The following is an 8,219-nucleotide window of genomic DNA, read 5'->3' on the forward strand; positions in this document are numbered from 1 at the left end:
GGAACTGTATGCCGCAGTTCCCACCACACTGCAGTGTAAGCGGCATGACGAACAATGTGTCGCGGTTAATGAACTCGGCCACACCGACGACGAGAAAGGAGGCGTATAGTCGCGCCTTTCAAGTGCGGTACGTGTACTTGGGTCCGGGGGACAAGAGATAAGCGGGTAAAAATTCTAATCAGGAAGGCCACCTATACTTGTCGCTCCCTATCTGAGCACGCGCAGAGATAAATCCGCCGCCCCGGATACGAAGCGGACTCGGGTACATTTCCTCGCCCATCGCAGCCGAAAGGACGCACCGTGTTCGCTCGAACGGGAGTCGCCCACCGCGAACGACAACATGTCCGCCGTGCTAAAGAGTGCCTGTCAGAAGGCTGAGGCTGTAGTGGCGGCCCTGCCCGAGCGCATCCAGCAAGTATTCGACTTCGCCCAGGAGAAGACGGGCATTCAGCGCGCCTACTTCATGCTGGGCCTGGGAGCCTTCTCGGCGCTTTATCTCATCTTCGGCTACTTCGCCGAGCTGCTCTGCAACATCGTGGGCCTCGTATACCCAGCGTACGCGTCCACGCGAGCCATCGAGTCGGCGGACAGAAACGACGACACCCGCTGGCTCACCTACTGGGTCGTGTACGCCTGCTTCTCCATTCTGGACTTCTTCGCGGACGGCATCCTACGCTTCTTCCCCTTTTACTGGCTCGTCAAGGTAGTCTTCCTCGTGTACTGCTTCCTGCCTGCGCGCTTCAACGGCTCGGCGCGCATCTACAACAGCCTGATTCGCCCGTACTTCCTCAAGAGCAGTGGGCAGATCGACAGCGCATACGCAAAGATGGCCGCTAAAGCGTCCTCTGCCTTCGACAGTGCATTGAAGGATTCGTTTGCCGGCAAGCAGCAGTGATACGTTTAAGCGACGTTCAAACGCGGTTGTGATGGTTGGGTGCTTAAGGCTCTTGGAAGCGTCGTGCTGATTGTCGTACACGTCTTATCTTCAGCAGGATGCGTGGTTATGTGAACAGATGAGGCAGGAACGGCTCATCTTCTCGACGGCAGTCCGGTTCAGATCAAAGTACAAGTTGGAATGTCTGCAAAAGAAGTTGCGAGGCTGCTATAAAACAACGTATCAAGACATGGACAAACTTTACCGCGTGGCTGCTTGTGTTTAAAGCGTGAAGTTGGTCACCGTATCCTAAGAGTCTGTTTACATGACTCCGATTTGTTGCTGTGCGTTTGTCATTTTCCGAGTGAACCAAATTCTCCGTTTTGGAGAGAATACTTTAATCATGGCAGAATAAACCATGCATCCTATGTGTTTCTTCCGGTATAGCTCCGAGATTCACTTTTTGTTGCATCGCTTCAAAATACTCGAGCTTATGTCTTAATAGAATATCTGGGCGTTGATTGGCCAATCAGTTCGTAGCTTAATAAAGTGGAGCATTGTTTGGCTCTTCCTTGCACTTTGCGCGGATGACTGTCTAGCCGAATCAACCGCAACGATCTTGGATCCTGTGTAATCCGAGCTGGGCCGATCCTCGAAACTAATCAGTGGTGCTGACTTGGTAGGCCTGTCCCGATATCAACCAGGGCATGATACGCACCCTCGTAAGGGTTTTAATGTAGTTTGTAACACAGGCTGGCCCTGTAAGGAGTGCAATGTCATAGCCCACATTCCTCGTAGCTTAAACTAAGAAATGTGACCAATAAGTGTCCCCTGTAGCATATCTGAGCAGGTCTAACTGGAAGCTGTCGCTTGACACCGACAGTCATCCTTCGATGGATTTTCTCCCTATTTTATGACAACTTAGCTATACGCTTTCTGAGGACCCCCCATTTATGGCCTGCTTAGTTGGTTCACTCAATGTGTGCCTTAACCTACATATATTTTCTTACCTTGTTATTGAAGTGTAGAACAATATAAATACACAGTACTAAACTTACCATACGGCTGGTATAAAGAATAAAGCACGCGAAAGGGCGCCACATTGTGATACAAACGTTATGGCAAGCAAGATGGGAACTTGTATTTCGGGTACGACAAACCCGCACACTACTCGAACTGCGGAGCTCAAAGCGCACAAAGGCTCAGTAAAAAAAGCATCTTTTGTGCAAGGTAATGTCGTGTGCTTTTTCTTTTTCTTTAGAGCGCAGCTCTTGGGCCCCCGTTCCTGCATTGGGCATCGGCGCCCCTCGGCATGAACGCGCTCGTGCCGCTGCTCGCGCAGTTCGTCGTCTTCCACAGCTGGCTCCAATGCCGCCCGCCATGCCAGCATTCCCATACTGCCCCTCCCTTTGTGAAGGCGCTGACGGCACTGGCCCACTGTCAGTCGGTGCGTTGATTTCGGTCTCAAATTCTTTGCTCCAATATATTGCGAAATGAAAACGCGTATCGAGTTGCGCTCGGGTTTCGCATTAGGGAGTATCGTAATCGTCGGACACTTTTTCTCCTTCATAATGGTTCGGCATCCATATCTTTGTCAATCTTTCAGAACAAGCGCCTTGTGGATAGCTTGGACGTGACGTCGCGGACGCGACTTCTCTCCGTGCTAGCACTCAAGCATCGCAGCCACGATGACGTCAGTGCACCGCTGTACATTGACGCGTACAATGTCTTGCTTTTTGACGGTGACCGTTTTTCACTGGATTATCACTCCCATCAGTCAGTCGTTCGGCGCAAAATATGCCTGTTGGGCTGTTCCTTTCCTTGTTTGCTCAGCACCTCAGCGTGAGAGTACTCCTTGATGACGTCAATGAATAGTACCTATAAGGTGTTGCCCGAAAGTGCGCTACTCGCGCCTTCAAGTTACGGACTATGGAAGGCCATAACTGATTGAATTATCCGTACGGATAATCTACCACATCGAATGAAATGGGATGAATTCGGTTTCTTTTTAGCGCAACGCATGCTAGGTGTCTACAAGTGTCTATCAGTGTCGGACAGTGAACCGCCTGTGACTCTCAAAACTTTGGCTGGGCAATGTACTCGGTTTTCAGAATAGAAAAAAGAAAAATACTACAGCCGCTATTTAAACATCACAAGGCTATACGCAAGCGAATCGCTCGTTTCTGCCTTAATAGAAAATTTTATAGACGTTTACTTTAAAAACACGAAATACAACCCACACAGATATCTAAGCGGCTGCGACAAAGTTATCAGGAATCATGTTATTGCTTGATCTTTGTTCGTTGTGTGAGCAATAATATAAATGGGTCAGATACGTCAGACACTTTGAGTCTATAAACCGACACGACTTCATCACAAGTGATGCTATCTAGTAACTATTTTTATCACCATCATCAGCAGTTATTAAACCCTTAAGGACCCCTTTCGGGGTATTACAAAAGAGGGTGGGGATAGGGGTAGCTAAAACATCAATAAACACTAAAGTCAGAATCATGCAAATAGAAAGAAATAAAAAAAAACTTTGTATTGAGATGTGTGAATGAAACGACAAGCGAAAAACTCAGATTTATAAACAAAAGTCATACATCGAGTCAGCACAATGCGGTTATCGATGAAAATGTATCGTGAACGAGTTTACGAGAAATAAATGCAGTTATTTATTACTTTCAAAGCAGCAACCTTCCAGCCAGACGAAAACTGCTTTTATGAGCGTCAGCAATGCTCTCATAACTTAGAAAGTGCTTTCCAACCAAATACGAGGGGCGTAGCCAGGAGGGAGGAGGAGGGGGGGGGGGGGGGAGGGCTGCACACTGGGCACATGCCGCATCAGCATAAAACGACACGCGACAGCACCTGCGTTTCCCGCCCTCCACCCACGGTTACGTGCGTGCCCACCGCACCCCCCTTTCCCGAAAAATATTTCTGGCTACGCCACTGCTAAGTAGGACAAGAGTAGAGCAAAACATCACATACAAATGAAATGGTCCGAAATGGGTCGAAATGACTTGTTGCGACATAGCACCGAAAGATGATACGGTAGAGCAGGACGAAGTTTCTCTGGCACTAATGATGACCATAATCTGAAGTATTCAATAAAACACGTTAGCCAATCCTGTTCTTCTTCGGCAGATTTAGAAACGGCGCCTAAGAACAACAAATTGAATATGTGCTGCAGGAAATATTTAAAAAAAGAACGATGCAAAGCGTTTTATTGCAGCTCTTGTCGAAATGTTAAAACCTTTGTTTGACCGTGACCTTCAAGGCCCACTAAGTAAGCCTGTGCCTCATAGAAGCTATTTCGGGTAATGTATCCAGCTAGTGCTAGCCAACTAAAGCTGTATGTCATAGCGACGCATTCGGTTAGGCATATATAATACTCCGCGAGAAATTTCACTCGTCGCGACCAATATTTAAGAGTTCGAAAGGCATACCTCCTAAATGATTTGAAAGAATATGAATATAGATTGCTCATGTTTTGGCGAAACACGACTGCGTACAATCAACGTAGTATGGTTATCGCAGTCACTCTGGAATAAAGATGTCTGCAGCAGCATTTCAAAGGACAGTTTATGAATGATTAGGTATTCGAAAGCAGGCGAAGATTATAAACTCGGAAGTTTTCTTAGCAGACATTAAACTTGTAATCAAAGAAAGGGATGCTTCAAGAGTCCAACCTTTAAGGCATGAAATATTCCTCGAATCTGTGAATGTAGTTTACTCACCTCTAGCTGGAATATCTCAAACGGTCCATAATACGTTGAAAACAACAAGAACGAAGCCGGTACAATGTTTGTATTATTCAGCCTGGCTCGAACTTCGTCTGCAAGATATCTAGCGCTTTCATTTCCTGTTAAAACACGCAGCGAAACGTCTTCAAAGTGTTCCTCTTGAGTTCCCTATTCCAAAGTTTGCTTTCACGCTAATTTGTCCAACTATTTAACTCAACCTAACACGCAGTCTTGCATAGTTTGTGTAAATGCATTCGGGGCGGTAGAACATAAGTATTCCCATCCATTGGGAGGTCGCACGGGTAGACGCGTAAATGGACAGGCGTGTGTCCTTAATGTACCATGTCATTAATTTTCATAATTGGATAGGAAATAAAAATGCAAATCAAAGTGTTCACGGCAACAATACATTCCCCCCGCCCTCATGTACAAAGCACGCTTTAAGAAAGAAGTCTGTGCTGAATTTGGCCTGAAAGGAATGTTCTTTGTGCAATAGCCCTTGTGCACTCGTCTAAAAACTGTGAAGTTTCGCATTTGTTCCCGAAGAATTCCAAGTATATTTATTTACGCAGTTGCACATGTTCATCTTTTGTGACTTGCTGTCTGACTATCTGCCGTGGCTTCCTTCACTCCTGTGCTAAATTTTCTAAGAAGTCCTCTGATTTCAGTCGCTGTTTTTCGCCACATTTCGCGATTTAATTTTATTTGCCAATCGGCGAGGAGTAGCCAGTGTCACCTAAAGACCAAATCTCTCCTATAAAATCCTGTCATTAAAGAAAAACACTTTCAGCTGTCGTATTACAATTGGACAGTAGCTTATTATTGTCATGTCGTGTGCTTCGCTTTCTTGCCATCATGTTGTAGAGATAAGTGGTTAACAAATCTAACCCGTCCTCTTCCGGCAAGCTGCAATGTTTCTGGCCCAGTGATTCGATGCAAATTTTTCTGTCTGGAGTGGGAACTACGAGTGCACTTAACACGATCGTTTCGCTGGCAGCTTGAAACTTTTGGGCCTATAGCGGGATTCTGGAAAGAAAGCGGGGTTGAGTCAAACAATCTTGAGAATTGCCGGGTTTATTGGCTTCCGCAGCCTCGTGTGCAAGATCGCTGGAAACGCGAGGTGTTGACGGCCACCCCTTTTTTCCATGCTGGAAACCTTGTCTAAAAGTATCACTGCTGGAACCTTGAAAGAAGGAAACATTGCCGGTGTTATTTTCGTTTCAGAATAAGTTAGATGGCAATCACACAGGAATAGGTCTTATGCCTGCGCCTTCAGAAGACAATGCGTACTATGCAAAGTAATAGAAGATGGCTGACTACTTGACATGACCGCCTGAGTTTTCTACGTGCAAGAATAATTTCCCGTGGTACGTAATTGCAGTTGCAAACCATTGTGAGCCACGCAGTATTTCCAAATTACTTGCAGCACGTGTCTTACAGCCGTGTATAGGCTTACAGAACTGGTCCTAAAGTACATAAGTTGTGCAGAAATATTTTCTATTATTCTAGTCACATTAAAAGGAGGAAATTTAGTCACTTTGTCACTGTGACGGCTGCTCGTTCTTGCGTAGAAGAAATGAACAAAATGAGGAATAAGGAAGCAAATGCTCACGACGAAATTATTATTAGTAGTTCCCTGATTCAAACGTGTATATTTCGCGTACAATGAAAAAGGTGTTTAGAACACTCCAGTGAAAGTCCCCACTCCCGCCGTGTCGTTACAGTGTCTATGTATTATATCAGGATAATACAGCTTCCAGGTTTGTTTTATGTGGACGACACTGTGTTGCTAAGTGATATGCAATCTCTGGATAATATCTGTGGACAGGAAGGTGAGAACTTAGATTTGAAATTTAGCGTTAAGAAATCAGGTGTTATGATATCCAATGAAAACAGTAAACAGACAGTGTCACTACAGAGCCAGGAAATACTTCGCGTGAAAGAATATAAATGCCTTAGTATATGGATAAACGAAGGCAATAGATATATGGAAACACAGCAAAAAACAATAACAGTAAAGTGGAAGAGAAATGCGGCCATAGTGAAATGCAGAGCGCTATGGGGATACAATAGGTAAGAGGGGCTTCGGGGTATGTGAAAAGGTGTAATGGTTCCAGGACTTACATTTGAAAATGTGGTTGTTTGCTTGAAATCAGGGGTACAATCAGGACTCGACGGCAACCGAATGTGCGTGGGACGCTTCGCATTGGGCGCTCACAGGATGACTACAAATGAAGCTGTGCAGGATGATATGGGCTGGACAAGTTTTGAAGTGAGGGAAGCTCACAGTAAAATTGATTATGAAGAACGACTGAGGTACATGGAAGAAAGTAAATGGGTTGGGAGAGTGTTCAGGTATTTGTAAAGCAAAAACATTCACTAACAGTGGAGGAAAAGAACTATTAATCTTACCACCTAGTATACGACCTGTTTTGTGAGCAACATGGCAACAAAGAACGTCAAGCGGAAAGTCAGAGAGGCTGAAATAATCTCATGGGTGGCGGAAATGGAAAAGAAATCTGCCAGGAGTAACTACTTAAGAGGTAAAAAGAAAATCAAGAAAGAAACAATTTATAATAACTCAAAGGGAAGCTAATTACTTTTCGAAGCGAGATCGGGATGCCGTAGAACACGCACCTATAAAGCGAGATACAACAAGGAAGAAGAAGCATGTGCTTGCTGCGGCGAAGCTAGGGAAATGATAGAACATGTTTTATTATAATTTCAAGTTATCTGCCCAGCGGTTCATTAGGGCACCACTGGATTCCTTGAAGCCCTTGGGTTATGCGAGAGCAGGGAGGAAGTAAGCATGTTCGCAACAGAGGCGATTGGAAGATTTGTGGAAGAAAAGTAGGGAAACGATAAACAACGGAGGTGTACAAAAACAAATCTGTAGTCTGCGGTCTCCCTCTGGCAGACTCTGCACATATCTGTCGGATATGTCTCGGGGTACATGCGATTCATCAGTCTCGGGCACGGCTACCTCCTCCGCTTGCTTCGCTCCGGCGCTTCTCCCGCTCGCTGCCGTCCTCGTGGCGCCGGTTGACGCCTCTATGACGACCGCTGCGAAGGCGTTCCGCCGCGTCCACGTACCACGTACCTTTGGGACGCTCATAGCGTCCCAAAGGGAACGCTCATAGCATCCATCCATTTCGAAACTTGCTATCACCAACATAGAGTTTCTCACTACATTACCTAGAGGGAAATCTGGCGCCGCTGCGCTGTGGTATGCATGGGAATGCTGGTATATTGTGGATTCGGATTGGCATAGTTCTCGTAGAGACAGGACACCTTGAAGACGCGCTTGGCAAGTACCGTTCCGTCTGTCACAATGATTAATTTTCTACTAGAACAGCACGTGAAAAGCTGTTTTAGCTTTATTATTACGCGAAAACATGTTCTGTTTAATTATGAGAACTTGTTATTGCGTGTACGACTATATGTTACGTAAAAAGTATCAGCGGGCCGCTAAAGTTGGAGAACAGACGACAAGGTTCGCGCTCGCTTTGAAACAGTTGGTCGTCTGTTCTTGCTTTTCTTCGCTTGGTCATGCATCGTGGGTGAGTAAAGATGTAATATGAGTGAATGGAAACATT

The 8,219-nt window shown here is 45.6% G+C and overlaps 1 pseudogene; it reads left to right on the forward strand.

The window, feature by feature from the left end:
- Nucleotides 1-230: 230 nt before the first annotated feature.
- Nucleotides 231-1,320, forward strand: LOC126535774 (receptor expression-enhancing protein 5 pseudogene; annotated as a pseudogene).
- Nucleotides 1,321-8,219: the final 6,899 nt, after the last annotated feature.

The sequence above is a fragment of the Dermacentor andersoni genome, chromosome 4 (assembly GCF_023375885.2).
Source record: "Dermacentor andersoni chromosome 4, qqDerAnde1_hic_scaffold, whole genome shotgun sequence".
Classification (NCBI taxonomy): Eukaryota; Metazoa; Arthropoda; class Arachnida; order Ixodida; family Ixodidae; genus Dermacentor; species Dermacentor andersoni.